A 25,856-nucleotide genomic window follows, 5' to 3' on the forward strand; every position below is an offset into this window, starting at 1 on the left:
GTGCAGCATCATCTCCTTCCTGCCCAAGACGAGCGATGGAAGGAAGGATCCACTGCCTCACTATGGAGAGACTCCTGGGAGCTCAGAGCAGAGCCCAGCGGTGGGATTCACTCCCTTGTGCAGCATGGGAGGCTGAGGAGCACTTGCCACAAGCCATATCTGTGGGCTTGGAAAGGGCAGCCAGTGGCCACCTTTATTCCAGTGGCAGACACCTGGCTGCCTGGTGTAGGTGCATCTGGCCACATGCTTCAGACCTGCCAGGTCTTCTGCAAACCCACAGCTTTGCTGGAGAGCTATCTCCTGCCTGCAAAACCTGGCAGAGGGATGTGGCTTCTGAAGGGCTCACAAAGAATGAGACTCTCTCCACCGGGGGCTCACTTGTATGGCACTGAGGCAGCCTGCGGGCATGCCATGCCCTCCTGCAGCATCTGTTTTTCTCAATCTCCCCCAGCCACAGCATGAGGGAAGCCTGGAAAACCCTGCAAGGATGGGGCGACAGAGACAGCTTCTTCCCCCCACTTCTCCTGCCCCGAGCTGCCCTCCCTCGGGCACCGCGCTTTTATATTTTTAGAAAGCACAGTTTGTGTTCCTCAGCGCTAGCTGTGCGCGTCAGTGGCTGCTTCACAATGAACTCTCAGGGGCCCGTCGGCTTTGTACGTGAGGGCTGTGCCCCGCCACAGTATTTTCTGCTGTGCTGTCAGGCGCACTGTGGTCTCTAGCTGCCTCAACATGGCGGCCCATTGTTTGGTGCCTGCCGTGCTGCTTGAAACCAGGCCCAGCGCTGGCAGCGTTGAAGCCCAAGGTCCCCTTGTGTGAGGGCTGATGGAGAAGGTGGAGGAGGAGAGGGGACACTGCCACCAAGGACAGACAGCCCTCTGGAGGATAGGGCTTTGCTGTGTGGCTACAGACTGACCGTGGGGCCTGGGGAGCCATTGAACCCCTTGTGTCAGAGAACATGGCAGGATCAGTAGAGCAGTTTGGGGCCTGCAGCCTGGCTGGGCAAGGGCAGCATCTTTCTTCTCACTGGATGACTCAGGGACCCACTACGAGGGCAGATGCCTTTCTCACACTGACTCCGACAGCCCTCCTTAGAAATGACTCTGCTCCACCATCCACGGACCCCACTGTGCGCACCCATATTCGCATTGGGTATCCATCTTTTTCCATAAAAGTAGCTTGTTCTGGGGAGCTTGTTTCGCCATCCACCCTCTGTAAGCACCTGTGAATCATGCAGCCTTTGTAAAACGACCTTGGCTAACCTGTACGATCCCAGACTAAGCTTTCAGACCTTTCAATGCTTTCACAGTTTCCGAGCTGGGCTGAGCGCCCTTCCAAATTGTCAGCCTGACGCCACCCATGCTGATTTATGTTCCCTGAGAAATGCAATTGTAACTATTTCCATTAAGAGAGCCCTCAAAACCGTAAATGGCTCCAAAGTTGTGAAGAATGCATGCCCCCGGCTCCCTACAAATTGCCCCTTATATTTCCCTGAATCTAGCTGTATCCGGTGCTTCAGCTAAAGCAGCGTTTTTATTTACAGCACGTGCACGTGTGCAAGGCACACTACCAGCTTGTGCTGGCATGCTGTCCACACTCAGACTCGTACCAGAATTCCTCTCCACCACTCAGGCTTCCTGTCGCAGCATCGCTCCCCAGGTAAAGGCCTCTTTCGGTTTGTCCTTTTCCTTACTATATTTGCTCATCCAGTTTGAAAATAAGATCTCCCAGGATATATATATATATATTTTTTTTGGGGTCAGCAGCTTGTTTGGGGTTTTACTAACAAAAATGGAACAATTCTTGCAGAATTCCTAGGACAACACACTTTATTTCAGGCACAAACAAACCCTGTCTCTCAGTTAGCATGTGTGAGCCGCTGTACAGCACTGCATTCACCTACGGAGGTATATAAAGGGTAATGATAATGTTGCCCAGAAGGCTAACACATCAAAGGCCGAAGAGCAGTTAAAATGTATTACGAGCTGTTGGCAGTGATTGTGGGGGGTATTCGCGTATTGCTGGTTTAGACGGCCTGAGTAAATGAAAACCCTCTGGATTAATTGGTACACCAAAGAGATTTGGGAGGAAAATGGAGGCTGATGGAAAATGACAAACACTGGAGAATGCAGATAGCTCTGCGTGCTGACCTACGGCAGGGCACGGCTGATTAACTTGCAGCTCCCTGCTGTGCCCTGGGGAGCTTGGCCAGGCCAGGCTGCCCCACCGGCAGGAGCTGCAGTGCTGCCATCCTTGCATCCATGGGTGGTTAGAGGTGAGACTTACCAGGTGTCTTCTGACACCTGGACACCACAGGAGAAGAGTTTAATTATTTTTAATGATGTGGGGGTTGAGGGAGGGAGGGGAGGACTTATTTAGTCTCCTGGTATCTGGTGTCACAGAGCAAGTGAAGCTGGGAACTTAAATATTTATTAGCACAGAGACCGCTGGCTGAATTGGATGGCAACCAGCATGGGTAATATTGAATGTTACGATACCATCCTTTACCATGTAAATCAATATTCCAGCTTCTACTGTGTATTTTATTACTAATGCTTCAATTGTACACAAACAACATTTAAACTGTTACAGCAACAGCTACACAAACTCAAATTATACTGGCTCGTTCACATGTGAATTGACCTGCTGGAGCTCATTGACCCACCTCTCAACCCACCACAGCCACACCAGGTAAGTCCTGCCCTCCTGGGCCACCCATCTGGTAACTGGAGCTGGGTACCCATGCTGATGCCAGTGGGCAACTGGCACTGACAGGGGGCTCCTTCACCTCTTTCACCCACACACAATGGGTTGTCAAGGGTAGAAGATCCTCTTCCTTTCTCTGACCAGCAGCCAGGTTCACCAGTGGGTTTTCTTGAGGGTTTTCAAAAGAATCTGCCCAAAGCCAACCTGCTGCTATATTCATGATTTCTTATCTGGGCATCATATGGCTACATCCTCAGTCTTCTTACTATGATGTTATCCACTTGTCATCATCTCTGACAGATGACGATTTTCTATTGTTAGTTTTAACTAGAAGCTTCACAGTTTGGGTGGTTTCCTATTCAGTTATGCCAGTCCCATTGCAGCTCAACAGTTAGCTTCATTCCTATGTCCACCATCTGAACTCCACACTTCACACATTTGTCTCTTCCAGACTTCAGGTGTCATAGGAAGAAAAGAAGAGAAGATGGCATGTTTCTGGTCTCCTGAGATGATTTACAAGCTCCCTTTCTCCTTGCATTATCCTTTCAGTGTACAGAAAATGGGAAGGAAGAGCTGCTAAATCCTGAGCACTGCATGGCCTTCTGGTGGCTGTGTGGGCATGATGGGGATGGGAACTCCAGGGGGACCTTTCTCTGTCCTTTCTCCAAATATATTTAGGAGCAAATTATGTGAGTAAAGACTTGGCAGAAAGACAGAGAAGGAAAGTAAGACGCCGTATGCAGCTCATGTCCCAAAAAGCTCAACTCCTGCTGACACAAGTTTGACAGGCTCCCACCTGGTCTCCCAGCTTCTTGTCTCAGATGATTTAAAGCATGGCTGAGCTCTACAGCCTCCATCATTGCCTGTCCCACTGTCCTGCCAGCAACTCCATCCTTCAGTGGGTGTCACAGGAAAAGCTTTGTTTTCTGCTTGTGCCAGGGAGCATTGTGGTAATGTGGGAGAAACAGCAATCTTTTACTTTTTTTTTTTTTTTTTTTCATATTGTGAAGGTAATGGACACCAACTTCTCTTTGACATGTTCCTGAAAAATTCCTTGCATCTCCCATAAATCCAAGACTTATATAAAGAATCTGTTTTCCATCTTAAAGCTAAAGACAAACATCAATTTTAAAATCTATTTTTAAAGTGAGTTGCATTGTAATTTATAATCTTAAACTGAAGTTTTAAAAGTGCTCTCATCCTTGAAAAGAGGAGACTATTTCATTGCTAATGACTAATGATAAAGTGTTTTCTAAAGGTGACTGAGCATAGCACAAAAAGTCTTAAATATATTTATTAGCTTATTAAACATAATGAATTGAATCTGGTTCCTAATATTAGCTATGCCTTTGTAAGTGAAAAGCACTTTTGGTTAGTTAGACAGTTTCTTATCAAAGAACAAAAATACAACATTAAAACATATGCAGCTTACTGAATAATCATGTTATTTGTCAGACAAGCAGAAGAATCATCACTGAAGCACTCTCAACGTGCCAAATTGGGTAATATACATAATTAGGATCCATTTGATTAGATATGTGCCCATGGTAACAGCCACACTCATGATCCACATATTAGTACAGCCTTGAAATAATCTTCAAGGAGAATGATGGCAACAGTGCACATCTGAAGCTTCACTGAAGAGAATTTTGGAACATAACCTACGTACTGATTTCCTCTGTTTCTGTGGTTATTCTTTATTTTTAAACAATGCATTCTTCTCAAAGGTGATATACTGCTTCCATGAAATGTCATTGCACTTTTATCCCTAAAAGGAAGATCTCGTAATCATCTACATAACATTTTAAAGCCCCAAACCTTCCTATATTTAGGGACATATCCCAGCAATTGGCAAGACTGCTGCAAGCTGTTACTGGGAGGTGGAAGCAATCATCACCTGGAAGCCAGCCCATCTCAGATCCACTCTCCTCTTGGAGCCCAGGACAGCCCAGTGATGGATAAGGCCTTCTGGATGTTCTTTTAGGCTGTTGCAGGAGCCTCATGAAGACACTGCAAGGACTCAGCGAGAAGATGGATTTTGCATCAGATCCAAACCTCTGAGAGAGCCTGTAAGTGCTGATCTACTGCCAACCCACAGGGAATGAGTCTGGAGGGTACTATTTGGGTAACAGTGGAACCCAAGAGAGTTTGTTTAGCCGTAGATGCAATATGAATTGTTCCTGCAGTTTATTTTTACATCCTTAAAGGGTGAATGAGTTGGAAAAGTTGGGCAGAGGCAGGGAATTAGCAGAATGAATTATTAGGGGTTATTTATACAAAATGAGAGAAATAGATCTCCTGGTACAACAGCGTATGTCCAGAACGATGAGAGTTTCTGTTTTTGCAGTAGTGACCACTAGGAAATATTAAAATAATCTTTTTTCCCCTCATAAGGAAGAGACCAGGATATAGATAAGTTTGCCCAGGTGAATACACCAGGTAAAGACTGGCTTGTAGTGGGGAAACCTGGGCAATAAATATGGAAAGTCTGGCAGAAGAGGAGTGTGGATCTCCCCTGAGGAAGTGCTGGCCAGTCTGATCCAGAGGGGTAGGTAGGATGGATGTGACTAGAATCTGGCCATGTGAACTATCCCACCAGTGCAAGAGAGCCATCACGTACCCATGTGCAGACACCTCACCCTGTAGGAGCATGACAGAACCCTGTCTGGGGACATAGAATGGAGAGGGAATCAGCACTGTGCAAAACGAATATTCAGGAAGTCTTCTGGCTTTTGGGAAAAGGGTTTATCTCAAGTGTGTAGGAAACAAAGAACAGCTAAAAGTTTTTGATGGAGGAGCACAGAGGAAGGCTTTACTCCCTGGTTTAGCTTTTGCTCTAGCAGAAGAGGAGCGCTTTTCTCCAAGGGATCAGTTAGACACAGTCATGTTTGCAGCCTTCAGCTGGAAGGCAACAATACTCTAAGTCATGGCTACACAAGGTAGTCAAACTGTTACTAGGTATGGTGGTAGGATTATACAGGCAAAAATAGACCTGTGGGTCCATCTTAGGCATGAAGTACATGATTAGGAATAGGTCACCTTTCTCCATATTAGCATGCTGTTAATCACACTGGAGACAGGATCCATAATCCTCAGCAATATAAATTAAGTTCACTGATCAAAATGCACTGAAGTGGTTTGTCAAATTCCTACATACCTCCTCCTTCTTTTTCAGCAAGCACTGTTTTAGCATTGTTCCCCAAAGCAGGGGGTTATTCAAATGATGCTTGCAGTATAAACTATCTGGTCTGGAAATTCAGTTCATACCAAACCCCACACCTGTCCTGGCTGGGAGGGAGGACTGTGTTTTGTGCAAATCCTACAGCACCAGCAGCAATGCCAGCCCTAAGCACCCTGTTCTTTCAGGCTATCTTGTAGACAGCGGCCTCCTGTATGTGACAGCACACCTGCACTGGGTGTGCCCAGGTGCTTGGGATGCCCTGCAGGCTGAAGTGTGTCCTCTGGCCATGAGACTGCTGGTCTGGCATCTATATGGGTGGTGAAACCAGCCTGGAAAAGGCACAGCAGATGTACCCAGTGTGAGTGCGCAGGCACGCATACGTGTATAGGGAGTACTAGTCCCTCCTGTGATAAACAGCTCTAAGGAGAGCTATGTGAAATTTTGAGTTTCTGCTTCTGTTTTCCAGAACAGAACAAACTGGGGCAAAAAAATAGGAAAAAATTGTTTCCTGGAATTAAAACAGTCATGTTCAGAAATGTCTACATGTTCTGTTTTGACATTTTTTGGATCAAAGTGAAGCGTTTTGACGTTTCTGAGGTAGGAATGTTTTGTTTCAATTTGTTGAACTGACATGAAACGTTTCGTTTCAAGTCTGCTTAACATTAAAGTAGGCAGTCCGTTTCCTTGGGTTTGGGTCCCATTCTCTCCTCTGGGCTGTGCTCCCTGGGAGCTTTGCCCAGCTCCCATAAAGCTTGGGCAAGGTCCACGTTGTTCTCAGTAAATGTAGCTCAGCCACAAGGCCCCATGCACAGGAAAGAAGAGGCCTTTTCGGGAAAGTTCATTTTGATGTCGAACTGAACCAGAATGAAAAACTGGGGGGCAGTTCACCCCTGACAGTTCACCCCTGACAAAACACGATCTCATTTCAGCGGTGTCCCCATCTTCCCACGGGCGTTTTTTAATTGCACAGAAACTGTTTTCGGATCAAAAAAGGAGGAAGTCTCCCAGCGAGCGCCTGTATAGGTGTTGACAAGATCTACATCAATCAGGCTGCAGGCTGGTCCCCTGGACTTAGTCCTTGGTGCGGGGATGGAGCAGGCCCCCCAGAGCACACAGTCCCGGGACAAGCTGAGGAGCCCCGCTTGCCTGCTCGAGGCGCTGGCCAAGGCCCAGGCAGCCTCTGGCTTGGCTGGCCCCAAGGGGGAGCGAGGGTGAGAGGGCTGAAATAAGAACAGAAGTTGCTCTCGGGATGTTAGCAGACCCTCTTCTTTTCTAGAGATGGCTGTCAGGTCTTGTTGGGTGTTCCTGAAGAATTTTACCTAAACTGCTCTGCTGCTCGGGACTGGGCCCCTCCTCCCCCTTTCCTGGGCAGCAGCTTCAAAAGATCTCTGATTTTGCTCTCCAATCAAGCAATCTCATTTGCAAAACAACTGTGAGGGCCCTGCGAAAGCAGAGGGCCGCTCCTTTGTTCAGGGCTGGCTTTGGTGACACAAAGGAACCATAAAGGTGATGGCGGCGAGGCCTGGGCAGCGGCAGCGCTTCCTGGGCTGCCAGCACGGGCCTCCCTCCCCCAGCTGTAATTTCAGACCCTGAACGTCAGGATTATGCAGGGCCGAGACCAAGGCGAACAAGGTGGATTGCAACTATTCTTAGCTACAAAAATTATTCCCGGCTTGCTTTGAAATCCGAACCAGGGTTAATTTCTCCCCCCCTTCCCCCAGCCTGTTTCCTCTCCTCTTTCATGTACCTATTTGCATAGACTGTCATCGCAAGAATCTCCATTAAAATTGAAAGCCTCCTTCCTGCATGTCACCTCTCGCAGCCCCCTTCCGCTTGCCCCGTGTGACTTTTGGAGGGCTGGAGAGCAAAGGTCCTCCGCTAGCATCGCCTGGCCGAGCCCTGCATTCCCCGTACCGCTGGGTTGCTATAGGAACGTCTATCAACTGGGGAGTGCCGGGGAAAAAGAGCAGGGAATTATCTTAATTATCTAATGATTGATTAATATGTGTTTACAGAGCACTTCAAAACTGTGCATCCTTCGGTAAATTGTTTATTAACTGGGCAAGTGGTATAATTCGCTGAACATCCCCCACTCTCACTGGTTTTGGTGGGAGAAAAGGGTGGTAGGCAGCTTGAAGGATTTGTCATAACTATATTATTAATATCTCTAGTAGTCCTACTTCAGGAAAACAACTTAAATATGAGCCTTCCCTTTAAATTTTCGTAGGCAGAGCTGCTCCCACCTGCCACTAATGTTGCTCAAGTGCCTCCACTATAAAGACCTGTGCTCAGCTGTTCTCTGCTTTGGCAGATTTCACCCACCTGGATCACTGATGTTTGGCCCTTGCCCTGCTTCCTCCCTCGTCCGCTAATGAGCTGAGACTGTCCCCAAGCAGATTGCAAGGTGGGTGCAAACCAACACCTTAGAGAGCTCCGCTTCACAAATCTGCGGTTCCCAGTGTTTTTCCCTGTGTGCTTGAGAAACAGGGTTTGCAGCCTGCGTGGCCTTGGTGCAAGCTACCAGGTGCTCTGGGCACCCATATGGCTGGTGTGACCTCGGCATTGAGTTTGACCGTCCTGGTAGGTGCAGGCAGTGAGACAGGTTGGGGTAATAGGGTGCAGGCACCAGAACTGGTCTTCTGCATCTAACTCAGAGAGGCTGCTTCGTGGGAAGCTGACAGGCTCCTTCCCTCAGTAAGGTCTGTGAGAGAGGATGATGGGGAGGGTAATAAGTATAACTGGTGCTTGTGGAGGGGCTGCTTACCTCTGGTACTGCTCCATACAGAGTGCAAAAGGCCTTGGGTGCTGTGGGGTGCAGAATGAGTAAGGGGACTTGCAAAACAAAACGGATTCTTCCTGGGTATTTACAGGTTATTTAAACCCTACTGATCTCAAGGACTCTCAGGCTTCTCAGTCCCTGTGACTCTATCTGCCACAGGGCAGATAGCATCCAGTAAAAATGCCTTCATGTGGCAGCCGCCTTCCTGGTTCATTTATACAGCCTAAACATAGATTGCTGCAGCAAAGTCTCCACTCATGCTGAAGAAAACAGCAGCGGAGTTAAGTTGCTATTCTGTAGTGGTTCAGCACTAGAGGGGGATGTAGCATGTGCTTTCCAGCACGTTTCGTATGGGCATGCAACAATATTTTACAGCAATATTTATGAGGCGGCTGTTTTTTTAATTGCTGACATGAAGATTTTTCTCTTGCAGGGGCAATTTTCTTGCATAGGATAAAAATCAGAGAGGCTGCTATTTTCCAAGCCTTAAGAGACTGTGCTTGTAGCCAATGAATTTTGTGACGTTTAATACGTCTTGGATATTGGGGCTTCAGAACTTAGGGCAATTCTTGGGTCTTTTTTTTTTTTTTTTTTTTTTTTTTTTGTCTGAAGTGAGCTAGTGTTAAAAAAGCAAATAGAGGCTGCTCTTCAGCTGGCGAGGAGGGTCCAGGGCCTGTTCTTCTTGCCGACATGACATTTAGTGTGCTGTGCCAGAAGGCTGCAGCCGGACTGTGGTAGCGAGTCCCGCGAGTGGCTGAGCTAAGGCGGAAAGCCAAATCCACCCAGCCCGGCTTGCTTGGAGTTTCTGCACGTTCCTGTTCTGAGCAAAAAATGGCTCTTTGATTTCACAGACATACCAGTAATAAAAAACAGTTGTCCACTTCATGAAATGTTGCTGCCTCATGGGTGCTTTTGCAAACTTGTAGAGTGTAAAAGCTGGTCAGATTCCTGTCTCTTCTCTTGTTTTCCTCCTCCTTGTCTCCCAGGAGCCTTTCTCGTTCCATGTCTTGTTCCATGGTGCAGATGAATGTCAGTGTGGGGACAGGCTTTGGTAGCCCTCTAGCTCAGGGGATTTCTGCTGGTACGTTTGGGTATGATGTCTTGGGAGAAGAGCGGTTTTCCTGGTGCATGCCACGTAGATGCACTAACACAGCTGTGCAGGACAAGCACTCCTGTACTGCAGTAGAAGGTGAGAATGACACTTGCTGAAGAAAACCCATTTTCAGGCAAGGAGATAGAGGCTCTCTCAGATCTGAGTTTTGCTCTGCCTGTGGCAGACCTTCACGTGCAGCTCCATGCCCTCCTCCTCGTACCATGGACGTTGCATGGGGCTGCTGTTCCTGCCTCGCACCGAGGGCAGCATTGGAAAAGATGTCCCCATTCACATTTCCAAATACAAACTTTTCGTCCCCTACTTTTAGTGCTTGTATTTACCTCTTTACTCCAGTGCCAGCAATCTTCTATCAGGCATCGTTATTAACAGAGAGAAAGGAGAAGGGGAGGGAGGGAGAGCGAGAGAGCCACAAAACTTAATTTAATCACAGCACCCCATGCTCAATTTAACAGACACAACAGCTCCGAATGGGGTCCCTGTGCAATGGGAGGGCAGGCGGTGGAGCGTCCCTGGAAAGAATTAATTGTGGATGACAATGTGTAAACAGTGCGGATGAATAGGGCACGCAGGTGTGAGGCACCGGGGCCATCCCGGGGACTTTTTCACACGAATTTCAGCTCCTTCACTGCTGACCTGCTCCCGAAAATGTGATTAGTGTCGGCGTTGGGAAACCATTCAGGGTGTCAGGATTTGGCACATATTAACTAGCCCTGGGGGAGAGAAGGGGGAGCGCCGGGGGGCTATGAAAGGAGGAAGTCTGGCAGGCGAGGGGATTGTTAAAGGGACAGAAAATCCTTAGTGCTGCGAAGTGACTGGGCTGCTTGGGGGAAAATGGAAGACAGGCGAAGCAAAAGCGCACTCTGAGGCATCCTAGCCCTAACTGAGCTGTGTGGAAAACAAGGCATTGCAGCGTGGAATATTTTTCTCTGTGTCCATCATAAATATTGATGATGTTTATATTACTGACTTCTTCTTGGCGGGGGCTTTCACAGTTCTAGACGCTTCAGCTTGAGAGATAAACAGTCAAAACAAGCAGGAAAATTAATGACACAGCAGCACCAAGAACAGGAAATATCTCCTGGGTAACATATGGATGTTATTCAGCATGCAAAAATCCCCCTTCATCAATACGTACCCTATATGTAAGGTGATACATACAGACAGGGGGTTGTATAATGGGCCCAATTTACCAAGCACGAGGCTAGACACTCTTAAATTATGTTTCCTGTGCCAGCCTAGCCCTCTGCATCCAAATGTCAGATTTAAGTGCAGAGAGCAGATGAGGTTAGGATTTTTTTTTAGAGTGATGCAAGAGGAATGACAGCACTTGATGAGGGCTGCCATGAGTACCAGCGCCCTTGCTGGGCTCTGCTGCTCCCTTTCTGCCTTGCTGGGAGCCCTTTCCCTGCCCGCCCGTGGCTGGGGCAGCGCAGCAAGGTGCTGCGCAGCTGGGATTCCTGGCTTGGCGCTGCCTGGACCGCCTAGCCTGCAGGCTCAGGCCTTGCGTCATCACAATCGTAAAAGTTATGCTAACCACAAACACACCTGGGGATGTGGAGGTGAGGCTGGGCTCTGCTGGCTTGCAGAGCTCAGCGAGGGGCAGGGCTGACTGTGATGCAGGGCTGTGGTGGGCCAGCCCCTTGCTGGGCTGTTTTGGCTTGGAGAGATGGAGGAGGTGGTGAGGAGAGGGTGTGAGGTGTCAGAGTAAAACCCATGAAGACATTATATTGAGTAGAAATCTCATTTTAAAATTTCACATAATTACTGTTGAAAACTGGCTACTTATTTTTTTTTCCCAGTAGCCTACATAGATGTGGTGCTCAAGTCAAGCGCCCATTTGTATGAACTCTGATGGTGGCTGTCACTGCCTTCAGGCTGGGGGCTGAGGCTGTGTGGGAAACTACTTTGCTGGGGCACTGAAAGTTTTTGCCTTTGGTTCAGCTCGTGGTGATTGGGGGTGATCTCTCCAGTAAATTACAGCCATGGCCACATGGGAAAGGTATTCCATAACTACCGATGTGACCTGGCAATGCTCCTGTGCTCAGTTAAGTCATCGACATGTGGATAAAAGCTGTTTGCTAAGTCCAGTGATATCTAGATTCATAAGAAGCAAGAAATCATGACACTCAGTTTATTTAGTGTACGTCCTGGGGGGTGTCCAGTCCTGCAGCTCTTGAAATGGGGACCTCCTTGCCCAACAAGCTTCCCAAAACTGGGTAGCTGGCTGAAGCCATTCATCTCAGTTCTCTATGGGAGCAGGGTGAGGCCAGAGGGTACGTCACCTTGCTTATCTTACGTCCCCAGCAGGGACTAGGGACAGTCATTGCATTGCAACCTGCTTGGCTGTTGTCAGAAATGACAGTCAGTGCTACTGCTGTTTCTCTTCCCAGCATCTTGGCATCAAGACATCTGCTCTCTTAGAGCGCAGCAGCGCTCAGCAGAGCTCATGCTCAAAGACATGACTTCCTTTATACTCTGTATGTTAGTTCTTCTAAAAATCATCAGAAACTAAATAATTCTTTAATGGCTGTTCTTACCAAGGTGAGCGTGATTTTTTTTTTTTTTTTTTTTTTCCCAGAAGAGAGAATTAGCCTTGTTGCCTCAGACAAATTCCAAGATGCTTTCAGCTTTAAGGAAAGGGTGTTTGTTGCAATATTGCTTGCCTGTGTGCTTGGCCAATGGCTCCTCATGCTTGAAAAACTCCCCCCCCTCCACATCATTTGCAGAGTTGTTATTTTGGTAATGTGCTAGAAGCCTCACCACCTAGAGAGCTGGTACCTTTCTCACTGGAAGAGGGCTGCAGGACCTAAGGAGAAGATGCTTTTGCCAGATGACCTAGGGGCTCTGCAGGCCACAAAGGACTGTCTCCAGGCAGGCCATCCTTACCCTACAGTACCAGCTAGCTGGACCTTAAGAGGTATTCCAGCAAAGACTGGCTTCTCTGAAAGGCTGTAACACTTCCCCAGCTAGAAGACCCAACAACTGTTTTTCATTGTACCTCTGGTTGGATCACTGGATCTCCACTTGCACTATTGTTATCTGTTGTTTCAGATTCTATGTTCCCTGTCTGTGCCCCTGTGGGAAGCTTTCCTTGGGACCACCCTGTCATGGCAGTGCTGAAACCCGAAGGCACTCTGGTTCAGAGCTGCCTGGTCAGTGGGAACATGTTGGTATGTCCTTCCTTGACTTTGATCCTAGCTGAGGAACCTGGTGCCACTCCACCAGCATCAGCTCTGCTGATGTTTCCCAGCTGAGGACCAGGCTAAAAGGCTGATTTATCTCAACTTTCTACACTTCCTGTGTGGGATCTTGCATTACAGACACTAGCTGCAATAGCACCAAGGAAAACTCTGTAGAGTTTCTTCAGTTCAAGAGTGGAGGGCTTGGGAATGAGAGAAGGTAAATAATATGCAGGCAGTGCAAATGGGACAGCTGAAGAAGGTGAAGATGTGACTCCGCAATCAGTTGTTTAAACATAAAGCCATAGCTCTAGCTCAGTTGTGGGATTGTTTGTTTGTTTTACAGAATCCTCATTTCAGCCAGATTTAAAACATCACTCTAAACTTATATTGCATATGGAATATGCTGCTTTGCTGACAAACCCCTCTTTCTTGTAGTTTCTCCAATAAGTGCAGACGTTTTCAGGCTTGGTGAGAAATCAGTGCAAGGAGGGGCTCTGGGAAGTTTAGAAGTCACATAGGTGTGTGCCTCTGTTCCCGCCAGCTCTCATACCCACTGCTGTAGTGGGTATTGGTTATCACATCTGCTGAGTCCAGCTTTGCTCATACTTCTATTCTGCAAGAGAGCATTCAGCAAAACAGTTGGCTTCTTTCAGCCCCCTGCCAGTGCCTTGGCAACACCGGAGTTTTCCAAAGTGCTCTGAGATGCAGACTCTGAGTAACTTATTTTCTCTGTAGCAAGGCTGGAGGAAAAGCTGCATTTGGAAGAGGTTACAGCAGAAAGCTAAGAAACAAGAGCTCTGGGGTGACAGACAGCAGTCTCTCCTAGGAAAAAAAGAGGTGAAATTTTGGTTGCTGAGGGCTACTGGCTTCCCCATGCAAGGTCTAAGCTAGGACAAATTCTGGACGCGCCAGGGGAAGGAGACCTGGGAATATGGAGGGGAAATTCACTGCTCAGTACTTGGTAAAGGAGAGATGTCTTGCAGCTTAATTTCCAGGGGTCATTAATCACCATAGCTCAGCTGGTCTGCTCACAAGTTGTGCTGGTCTGGCTGCAGCACAGCAATGTAGTGGTATGACACAAACCAATACGGAGGAGTTATGAAAAGCAGTCTCTCTGCTGGTTTATAGATGATCTGAGTGACAGTGAATGAAATGCTGTGGAGCTTCAAGTCAACATATTTCTTCAAGCTAGAAATGGATTGACTAAATTAAGTAAAATAAGACTCTATCAAACTTTTAGCCAGAGCTCAGATTACGTAAATTCTGAGTAATTTGCTTTTCCTGACAGTTTTCAAGTTCGCATTTACAGCTTCTTCTGGGAGTGCTTACAGAACTGCTAAGTATCACTTCGGCAACAGGCTTGTTGGGTATTTAGCCTTTCCTAATCAGCGCCTGCACTAAGGTAGAGGAGAGGCAATACTGATTTCTCAGTCCAAATCGTCTTCCTGGAAGACGCTTCTTGGGTGTAGACCATGAGCATGAGGGCATTTTCTTTTGTCCTGAGTTTCTGTGTTCACTGAAAACCAAAGAAAAACCAACTAACCAAACCCAAAACAAACACAAACCTTTAAATCCTATCTTCCTATCTGTTATCAAGTGGTGGGCAGCTGCAAATGGTGTTGGGCCTGGAATAGGCACCAATGTGGTGATGTTGGGGTGCTCAGTCTTTCTGTCCAGGGGTTTCCTTGACTGCAAATGAAAGCACCCACCCTGCACTGCCAACCCATCTTCTGCCTGGGCTGGAAGCAGGTTTGACTCCTTTGGCATGTTCAGAACAAGAGTTTTGGTTCATTCTGGCTCCAGCTGCAGTGATCACATACAGGGCTGCTTGACAAGCATCCCCAGATGCCCTCAGTGACGTGAACTGCACATGTTATTATCCATTTCTATGTTTCCAAACCCCTCTTTTTGCCAAAGTTGCATTTCCCTTTGCCCCAGATTTGATCCAAAGAGACAACCTGCACCTTACTCCTTTTTTCTCAGTAGGCCACCATAGTTTTCCCATATTCACACCTGGATTTGGTATTTCTGTTACTGGTGGCCAGATTATCTCAGCTTTATGTGTTATTACCAGCACGGGTACCGGGCTCACTATCCCGGTGAGGTCCTGTTTCCCAGAATGTCCTTGGTGTTCCCCTCCAGCTATCTGTGTGGCTTGGCTTCTTCTCACATACGTCCCCATTAACCACCTGAGAAATCCAGCCAGCCCTCATGGTGCTATCTGCAATTTTTGCCAGCTTCTCACAATATTCCCTCTCACACTCAGCTCTCCATGTGTCACATCCCCTCTCTCATGCCTGTTAGCTCCCACATCCTTCTCAGGTCGCTTAACCTCAGGCTGGAGCCCCGATGACAGCTCTGCCTGCATTGCTATCACCATCCCCATCCCCAGGCTGCAGCATTTTTATTTGCTTGTAAGAGGTCTGTATGAGGACTATTAATACACTTACGTGATGATGTAAATCCAAGTCTTCACTGAGAAATCTCCGAGGGGCTGACTTCTTGAGGATATATAGTAAGAAACTGAAGGCAGAGGTCACTTCTGAGCAGTTGTACGTTCAGTTCTCCAGCTAATGCCAAAGTCCCTAGCTGTTTAATAACAAAGTAGACTCAAAGAAGGTGGTCGTGAAATGTTTGTGGATGTCCTTGCTTGTTCCTTGGCAAGTCTATGGGATTACCTCTAGCACCCCGAGGGTGGAGAAACTATTCAGCTTGGTTGTTTCTTTCACACCTTCAAGAATGTGTGAGGTGTTGTTTTGGATCTGCCTAGCGATGCTGGATGCCTGCCCAAGCCAAAATGCTGGACGTGGGAACAGTTGAAGTCCTTGTGAGATGGACCTGGGGGAGAGGAGGTAAAAGCAGCCAGTGGCAAAGGAGCCGAGCACCGGTGAGACATTCCTTGTGTCTCTGCCCTTCCTTGGGCGCTCCAATTCTGCTTTGCTGCTAAGCCGCAGTGGAAGCAGCTCCTCCTGGTCAGGGAATGTCTTCTCCACTGAGAGGTGCCTGCTGAGATGAAGCCACCTGCAGCCATGCTGCTGGCTCCTGAGAGGGCCTGGGGACGGAGCCCTGCCCCAGATGAGTGGTTGAGCGGTGCCTGCAGCTCTGCTCTGCCCTCCTGCAGTCCACCTGCTGAGCTCCAGTTCCTGCTCTGCCTGATGCTGCTGAGCACTTCGTGGCCTGGAGGCTGGGACAGCTGCATCCAGCTGCTGGTGGCGGAGGCAGAGCCTCTACAGGGTTGGCCCTCATGCGTCTTGTGTGTTAGCACCACACACACACACAAAGGTAATAAAGGAAAGAGCTTGTTGTAAAGCCACAGATGTGACAAAGGAGTAGGTAGTCCACACCCGAGGTGAGGCAGCCTACTTCAGGCTACTGGTTTCTACTGGGGTAACAGTGTAAGGCTATCTCCTAGCAGCAAGCACCCACTGGATTTTTATCCAGCCATTGGATACAAACAGATTGCAAAGCATCACCAGTTAATCTTTATGTTGCAGTCTAAATTCTAGCTGGTTTAGGCCTAGAGATTATGAGCACAGAATTAAATAAGAATAATATAATTTACTTTAAAAAAGAAGAAAAAGAGAAGTGGGATATTTTAATAGAAGCTTATTATTTTTAGAGAGTGAGGGAGGCACTGAAATACCTGAAAACACCTACAAACAGAAATACAGAGTAACCTATGTTTAACCACACCAAAGAGCACTATTCCCTCCATATTTTGGGCACCCTTGTCTACTTTTGCATAGATGAGCGGTGAAGTATTTGGCTAGTTCCCAACTGAGATTGCACACCCAGGGTTTTACCAAGCTTCTCCGTTCCAGTGGTGCACAAAGCTTTACCTGCTCTGCAGGCACAGGTACCGGTGGGGTGTGTAGCCGTGGCTGGCATGAATGCTTGGCCTCAAAAACTTGGGTGGTTAGGTGTTGGTGGCCGCGCTCTGGGATGGCTGCAGGAAATCTGGCTGAAAATGTTTTGTGAAAAATGTGTGAGAGCCGGTCCTCCAGCAGTATGTATGTACGTGCTCTTTTTTCTGTTCTGCCAGCTAGCTTAGCTTATTGAAGAATCTTTGTTTCTGACACATGGTGCCTGACAGTCTCCATCTCTGGGCCACGTGCAGGAGATATTACTCCTGCATGAAAGTTGAGATGATGTTTTGAAGAGGACTTGCTGATCTACACAAGTATTTGGGGCCAGACCAAAACAGACCAGCATCTGACTAGGGTGATGCAGCCAGACCTGAGCCAGGTCCACAGGTGCCCCTACTAGTGGTGCAAGGTCGGTGTCACCACCACCTTCTGGCCTGTTCTCACGTGGGCTGCTGAGTGGAAGGGAGGCCTCTGAGTCTGCTGGAGTGCCATGGCAGCGTGTTCCGCTTACAGCCCAGGAGGTTTTCTACGTGTCTTCATGGACCATATGGCTCAGGCACATTTTAGGCGACCCTCGAGCCCCAAGGAGGCCATAGATCTGTCCCCAGGAGGTGGTCCTTAAGTCTAGTTGCAGGTGCTGTGAGGACTCCTGTTTCCTCAGCAGGGGTGGTAGAGCTGCCATACACGTGTGCCTCTTGCATCCACCTTCAGCGCAGTCCAGGCAGGCCTGCTTTTTTTTGGGAGGCATTTCCACCCATGCATGGGAGGGGTGCTTATACACAAATACATATCTTATGTGGCTGTATCCCTTTGAACTGATCCCATAAGCCCACTGAAGTGCATGAGAGGTGGGTAAAGCTTACTGGAGCACCAATTTGCATGAGCAGGTCCCTGGTTTTCAGCCGGCTGCAGTCTTTCTCCCATCTCCTTTTGTATCTTCCAGTACATGTGTTTTGACTCTCTGAAGCCTTCCCTTGCAGTGCAAGGAACACGTCTCTGTCAGTGCTCCATGCAGCACTCAGTACCTGAGGAAGCGAATGGCAAGCAGTGGGGACGGATGGTGCTCAGCACGCTGCTGGGAAGCCTTCTGGCTCAGCTCTACGAGATGTGCTCATTTCTCCTGCTCTGCTCCATCCCCAGTGTGTATTACACTTGCCCCAGCTTTGCAGAGATAATTTGCACTCTCCTAGTTCATTAGCTGCTACCCCCTCCTGTCCGTGGGCAAAAAAAAGTCCTTACTGTTCAAAAGAACACATGCAGCAATCATTAATGCTGACCCTAATTGTGCCAATTCAAACCACTCAATAGCTCTAATTAAAACCTCTCTTGTGCAGGGCACTGAACAGTAACAAAACTGTCACCCCGAACAATCAAATCATGGAGTTAAGATTTTTTTTTTTCCCTGTTGTGTTCAAATGTTGTTGGTGCTGTCGGAAAGGGTCATCTGAAGGGATTAAGTATGGGGCTTTTGTAGGCTGCCAAGGGGGGGAATATTTAAAAACAGCCAATATCTTTTGGTCACAGTTTGAAATCAGAAGACCCCAACTCTTTTCCAGGTCTCCTTTCATCCACTTCACCCACCCCCATGCAGCAGGCAACACCTGCAGAGCTGACAGGCTCTGGGTTATGAGACACATGGACACCACAAGTCAACTTAAACATCTGCAAAGGAGGGAGGGGGGAAAGCCCAGGCGTTCCTATCCCTGCAACCTTGTTTCTCAGGGTCCCTGACTACACTTTCCTGTGCACCATAAATAACTCTGCAATTACATTAATTGGTTGCATATTTGTTGACACAGGGGTGGACAAGGGTAGGTTATGGTGGGAGGATTTTTGCTTTCAGTGCAATTTCATACTACTTTCTTCAGATGTCCCTTAATCCCCAGTCTCCCCTCCCCCATAATTTAGGATTCACATGTCTTCCAGAATAACTTTATAAGCGTGTGGGTGGGAGGGGGGGAGAAACAGCGTTAAAATTCATTTGATGGCACCCATGCACTCACATCTGTTCTGCCGTGTTTCCCTAGCAAAGTCTATCAATCAAAAGAAAAAGGTTGATATGTATCACAGTAGGATATTTCAAAAAAGCTGGTTGCAGGCGATTGTGTGCTGGAAGTTCTTTTCTGCAGAGATTCTGGGGTCAGAAGAAAGAAGCAGTATATGTGCATGCCTTTTTTAAAAAAATATATTTTTCTAAACATTTTGTATTTTTTTTTTTTGTAGTGAAATCAAAAGAGCAAAAGCATTAATTACCACAATCCCAGACTCAGCATCTCTTCCTCTGTTTATTGTTGAGCATGTTCTGAAGCCCAGATCAGGGAATGCAAGAGCCTGGAAACACCACACAGTGCTTCTGCATCTGTGGCTCTAGTTTAGATCGTTGCAGGCACAGATGCTGGCTACAGTGTGTGGCTCTGGGTTCAGACCACTGCCTCCGAGTACATGGTGTGGGCTTCTTGAGGGAGTCTTTTCTTCCAGTGTCTCCTTGGCTTGCTTGCTTTTGCTAGCAGCAACCAGAGTTGCAGTAGGAAAGTTCATGGCTTGCCGTTTCATCTTTCCTCCTTTCATCTCTCCTGAGCCGATGTCCCAGCTGAGGACTGGGGAGTAGGATGATACCCGTAGAGCCCTGGCAGCCTGCCTCTTCAAACAGCCTGAGCACTTTCTGTTAGAAACCACCTTCGTTGTTTCTTGTTCCGAATGGCTGGGTTGCGCTGCGCGCCCTTACAACATTGCCTTGTCTCAGCGGTGAAGCAGTTTCATTTAGTGATGGGCAAAATAGCCCACATTTATAGTGCAGCTTGACTCAGCCTTGAAGTATTTAGCCTTGGTTAGCAACTAAGCACAAAATCTTGATGTATAAACATATAAACACACGTTTATTATGTATAGAAGCAACGGAACAAAAGAATGTTTTTAAAACACTTGGAGGTGAACAGTCCCTTTTTGTGCAAAATCATAGCAAAATCTGCCATCTGAGAAGATATGTTGAAGGTAAGGTTGATTTTCCCTAATTTCCCTCAGACCCTGCAAATTCTTGCCCAAGGGCAAGCAGGAGGGCCTTGCTCTTTTCCAAACTTGGGGATGTTGCACCTTCTGATTGTGCTGGCCCCTTTCTGTTTGTGCCATCACAAGACCCTAATTTTCAATAGTAATGTGTTCTTACAGTGGGATGGGTGACACTACTAGGTGGCATCCATACAAATGCTTTTCTCAGAACAAGGTCCCTTCAGCAGCAGCAAAGGAGCCAGAGCCCTTTGACATTTTTGCTGTCTGTCAGGGGCCGTGGGAGATAGCTCTCCTGCTAGTACCTGGCGCTTGCATTACACAACATTCATGTGAGGCTCTTACAGTTCTTGATACTTGCTCAAGGGGGAGAAATAAGGCACAGAGACCTTTTCTTGACTGGCTCCAGGTCCTTTCAGTGAGCCAGCAGTCAAGGTGAAAACAAACCCAGGCACCCCAGCATCATCTCCAGACTCCGGAAAGCACCACCTCCTTTTCTGAGCTGCATCTTGCCTGTGTTCATATGGGAAGCTCTGTCTCTCTCTTATCTGTGTGCTGAGGGTAGGGGATTTCAGTAAAATATGCTCTGGTACAGATTCCCATTGCTTTCTGTGTGGATCTCCCACGGTCTCCGTCTGCCCTTCCGTCCTCATTCCTTGCCCCCATTTTCTAGGCAGCAATGCTGGAGCCTATCCTCTTGACGAAGCTGCTGCACTTTAATTTTCAACAGGCCCCTGTTGCTCTTGCACCTTGTGTGTGGTCTTTGAACGTTATGTGGCTCGGCAGCTGGGAATAGTGAGTGGGTGGGCAATTTAAAACAGAAAAGACTCTGTATCAGCGCAGGGCTGAGGTTTGAACTCTGCTCAGCTTTGGATACGTGTAGCCGGTTCTCAGGGCTGTGATTTAAGTGTAGTTTTGCTGGTGTCAGTGTGAAGCCTAAATCAGTGCTAAGAAACTGGTAGGGAAGAAAAAACAAACTTTGCCTGTCTGATAACGAGTGTTAGTCTTGGCACTCCTCAAAAATGGTAGGATCAAGGCATCTTGTTTGTATCCTGCTGTTTTGTCACCCTTTTGTCCCCAGCGCGGAAGACAGAGGGTGTCTAACATGATGCCAAAGATTGTTTGCTAAAATATGTTTCTGAGCTTCTTTCATGCCATTTAAGACACCAGGCTGATTCTGAGTTTACTGAGGATAAGGACTGTTGATGAAGGAAGATAGATGAGGGGGGTGTAAACCCGTGACAAAAAATACCCGGATCCAAAAATCTGAGTATCTCTCTAACGAGCCAAGGTGAATGTGCCCAAGTGACAAAATAAACAATTAAATAATTAAATCCCATGTCGTTGTTGAGCTCACAGGGCCTGATCCTCATCTGCTTTGTCTTCCTCTTTGCTGTTGTCTGTGTTGGTAGAGGATCACCTGAAGTAGAAGTCAGACAAAAGACCCTGCCGTCCTTGTGCCCTGATCCCCCTACACTTCTCTTGCACATTCAGTGGTGAGCCCACTCCTCTGGGCAGATGGTTCACACATACAGGAGGATCACCACCTGCTCTCCCCTGGCAATTGCAGCCTAGAGTACCCAGTCCTCAAAAGTTCAGTGCAGAGGTATTTCTTTCCCCACCCACTTTCCATCTATCCCACCCAGGTAGACAGGATGAGCAGAAAGAATCCTTGCCTTGATAAGATTGATAAACGAGGTTGGAACAGAGCTCCTCTCTTCTGGAGTCCATATGGAGTCCAACCCAACTTCAAGCTCATAGCTGACTCAAAAGAAAAAAAAAAAAAAAGAAAAAAAAAGGAAAAGAAAAAAATTGGCAAGTTCCTAAGCACTTTTAAAGATTCTAAAGGTTAAAGATATGGTCGATTGGCATTCTTTTTAGAGCCTGAAGTGATATTATATTTACTTCACAAAATTCAAAGAATGCACAATGAACGTGCCACATAAATATCCATTATTCACCATCACTACGCTGGCCTCATGCTAATTCTTAACATTATAACCTAAAATTTTCAAAACCCAAGTAAAACGGTAAAAAAAGAGTATCCTTGTTTTCAGGGAGTTGGCAGATTACATACTAACGCCAGCCAGGTCATTGTGGGAGTTCCACCCTTAAAAACAGGTATGTGCTTCAGCACCATGAAAAATAATATGGAAGCTCAAACGGGCTTCACTGCGTCTTGCACTTTACTGCATTCCTTTTTGTGTTTATTTTTTCATAATAACCCTGGTGTATGGCCAGCAGCCTGTTCCTGTGGTGGAATAACAGAGGGGCGTGATGGTATTGTAGCGTGATCAGATGGACAGGTCCTAGTAGGAGGCAGTGATGGGGAATGACCAGAACTACTAGCAATTTGTTGGCAAACCAAAGCAGTGCAGCCAGGACCCACACAAGTTAATACACTTTCTAGAGAAAAACCCCGCACAAAATTTCTATATGAAGTATAATGGATAATGTGGTGGACTTCTTATGGGTTTAATGGAAAAAGACTTGCTATCTTGTCATATTTCCAGCAAAGCCTTTTGTTTAAGTATTGGTGAGCATTCTGCCAAGAGCTTCAAGGTTGAAAAGCCCAATAGGACACTTACTGGGTTTCTGTTGCATTCAGGCATACAAGTAATTAGCCTTCGGAAGAAGTTGAGCCTCCTTTTTGCTGCCGTAATCCAGCAAGTCCACCCCAAGACATGCTAATAGCAATGTCCCTCTACATCTCTAAATACCATGAACGCTTTGCCCACAGCAGCAATTGTGCTGACAGCGGGATGGCACTGTGACATTGCCATGTACTGTGACTCGAGTCCTGAGCCGTGACTTGAGTCCTTCCAAATCCAGGGACTTTTGATTTCCAGCCTTATTTGACCTAAGGGACAAATTCCCCGTTGTCCCAAATTCAACCTGTGTCTGGGAAGCTGGGGAAATGATGTTCTGCTTCAGTTTGGGGTGACTGTGCAGACTTTTCTTCTGTGGCTGGTACTTCAATCTGCATAGGGTCATGAGCGTGCTCAAGTGTGGTTCTTCAATCTTTATTCTGGGCTGCCCTGAACTCACTTTTGGATGGGGATTTGGGGGTGTCAGCATAGTAGAAAAGGCTCTTTCACTGCTGTGGGTTCTCAGCAATCAAGGCCTGACAGGAATGGACAACTCTGATTGTTATTATTCAAACTATTCAATACACATAAAGTACTAGAAGATAGATCTAAATTCTGCATCAGGTCACAGTTAACAACTCATCAAGCTCGCAGCAAATCAGCCATGTTCCTCTTTACTCCTTTTGTGACCAAAAAGGGAACTAAATCTAGGCCTGCTGCAGGAGTGATTGTAGCATCCACTGACTTAAGAAAGAACCACAAGCACTGATTTGGTCTCTAAAAGCAATCAGCTCATATTTGGAGGCAGTGAATTATTCTTTATTGCAAGTGTGAGTAACAATTTCTGCTAAACTTGTAGGAGCTAAACTTCTCTGATGGAAGCAGCGGCAGGCAGATCCCGTGACAGTTCTGTTGTGGATGCCAATACCATTCAAAACAGGACAGCAATCTCCTGAAACTTGTCCGAGGACGAGACAAGTAGAAGCAAAGGCAAATAATCACGGCAATCAAACGGTTCTCCCTGAACAGTTGTCAAGACCACCAATACATACGCCTTGTGCCATGGGTTCGCGGTGGTGCACGTGCTATGTGTGCACCATGGCAACAAGATATTAATCATCAACACCTATAGGCACGTGCTGGGGTAAGCCTCCAGAGGTGCAAGCTGTAGGCTGTATCTGCTGCGCACAACAAGCCCCAACGATACTAGCTTCAGTGCTACCTCCAGCAGCATTGCATAGCTGAATTCATTACTGCTGGGCTTACATCTCACTCGGAAGCATCCAAATGCCAGGCCTGGCGTATGAATGCCTGGACATGAAGAACAACTTTGCTTCTAGTTCTGTGCCCCTCTCTCTCTTTGTAGTTTTCGGTTAATCACCCTGGGCAAGTTCTTTGCTGGTGAGACACCATCGACTCAAGTGGCACTGTGCCAGCACAGCATTTGGCACTGCAGCCTCAGAGGGATGGCAGGGATTTACAGAAGAGCTCAAGGGAGAAGGTGAAGCACCAGTTCCTCTGGCGTTTGGACACTAGCCTCCTCTTGGCTCATCAGCATCTCGGCAGTACCACTGGTGCCCAAGACAGGCACATCCTACTTGCCAGGAATCTGAAGAAAATTAACAGACAATGCAGGAGCACAAAACTTTGTTTGGGCAGTTTGCTTACTGAGATTTTTCTTTAAACACAACACACCAGTAAAGTGCACCTATCCCAGTGGGAGCACCCGCTTAGCTGAAGAGTTAGGCATGAATCTTCAGCGGTGAATGTGATTCACCACTGAACACAGAGAATTATTCTCTCTGCTGGTGTCTCTGCCATGTAACTGAATGTCCTCCTGGATGGTTTTTGGGCTCAGCATAGCTGAGCAAGATTTAATGGTTGTGTGCCCAGGCTGTGGAGTCTCTTCTGGCCTAGTTATCACACTAATGCCATTACTTTCCACAAAGAAAATATATGTTCTTACAGAGAAACAGCTGGCCAGGGAAATATTGTTCAAGGGTGGAGTGGTACATGCTCGTGGTTATAAACAGCTTTGGCCATAAAGTAGTCAAAGCGTTCAGCTACTGGGGATTTCTGACTCTCCGGGACTTCTACTTGGTGTTAAGATGCTGCTGGTGTCAAGGCCACATAGGCATTGAAGTATATTGAAGTCTTCCAGGATAGCTGGTTCTCTCTGTTAAGGAATGGGAAATATATATATTTCATTTATTTAGCAGAGAGGTCGTGGTATCCATGGGTTTATCTGTGGAAAATATACCAAAAGGATACAGCCACACTTAAAGTGCAAATGTTAAAGAACACATGAAGGCATCACATGAAGTAGATCAGATCCAAAAAACTCCCCATGAAATCGGAGAGGGGATTGTAGACAGATGAGACATTGTTATTCGAACTGCAAATTTCATCAAGACTTAACTCCAAGGTGATGTGGTACTTCAGTGGTTGGATCCCCACCTCAACAAAAGTGAGCTAGGTTCTGCCTCTCTTTCCGCAGGTGCCAGGTGTGCGCTGGTATAACTTGTCCAACCTCAGCAGAGGTGATCCTGATGTACACAAGGACACTCATGTACAGATTTTCCAGCTCTCCCTCCCCGCCTCCCCTCAAGGTCTGTGTTCATATCATGTGGAATGGCAGCAGTTCAGGTGTAGATCAGAGAGACTTTGAAATGGAAAATCAGAGGATACCGCAGGCCATGCTGAAGGAGAGCTGGCAAAGTTTAGGACCGGGATAGGAGAGAGTGGTGAGGGTTAGGGCTAAGGTACATCACTAGGCTTGTATGGGGTGCCGGGTTTGGAGCTCCAGAGAGATCTGCAAGCCAAGAATAATGAATACTGGCAGAGCTCCGTGTGAGTAACAAACGGCTCATACTGCCTAGGCTAATGACAAAATGTTACATACTGGCATTTTAAAATAAATACTTAAAAAAAAAAAAAAAGAGAGAGAGAGAGAAGAAAAGAAAGATGAAAGCAACCGCTACAGCTAAACACCCTGCTTTGCTCTGATAAGATGCCAGAATTATATGACTTCTGCTGTGTAGCAAGGTTCTCCATGTGGGCGTAGCAGCCCCTCCCCATACCTAGCGGATACACTCTAGGGAATTTTTACAAGTGTGAATATTGGCTCTTGTAAGGCCATTGAGTGCAGGAAGCCAAATACGCTGTATGAAGAAACTGCCTGTCGCGTGTTTTCCTGTACGAGCACGAGAAACGTCTCTCCAGAGGTTATCATCAGCGTTGTGTGCACAGTGGCGATGCGCTCCAATGAGTATCGTTTTGTGAAGTGCAGGGTCTCGGCCCCGCAACCAAACTCAGCAAAACGAGGGTCCCCAGGGCAGCCGGCAGGTGGGCAGAGGCTTGGCGCTGCTCTCTGCCTCTGCAGCCTGGGGTCTCCAGGCGTCCCAGCGGTCCCACGAGGGCTGGGTGTCCCGAGGGAGTCC

At 47.3% G+C, this 25,856-nt stretch overlaps 1 long non-coding RNA gene across 1 annotated transcript; it reads left to right on the forward strand.

Moving 5' to 3' along the window:
• Positions 1 to 8,192: 8,192 nt before the first annotated feature.
• Positions 8,193 to 14,483, forward strand: LOC118168494. Its single transcript, XR_004751598.1, has 3 exons — positions 8,193 to 8,288; positions 12,168 to 12,318; positions 13,303 to 14,483. It is a non-coding gene; the product is annotated as an uncharacterized LOC118168494 (long non-coding RNA).
• Positions 14,484 to 25,856: the final 11,373 nt, after the last annotated feature.

Source organism: Oxyura jamaicensis, chromosome 5 (genome assembly GCF_011077185.1).
Source record: "Oxyura jamaicensis isolate SHBP4307 breed ruddy duck chromosome 5, BPBGC_Ojam_1.0, whole genome shotgun sequence".
Taxonomy (NCBI): domain Eukaryota; kingdom Metazoa; phylum Chordata; class Aves; order Anseriformes; family Anatidae; genus Oxyura; species Oxyura jamaicensis.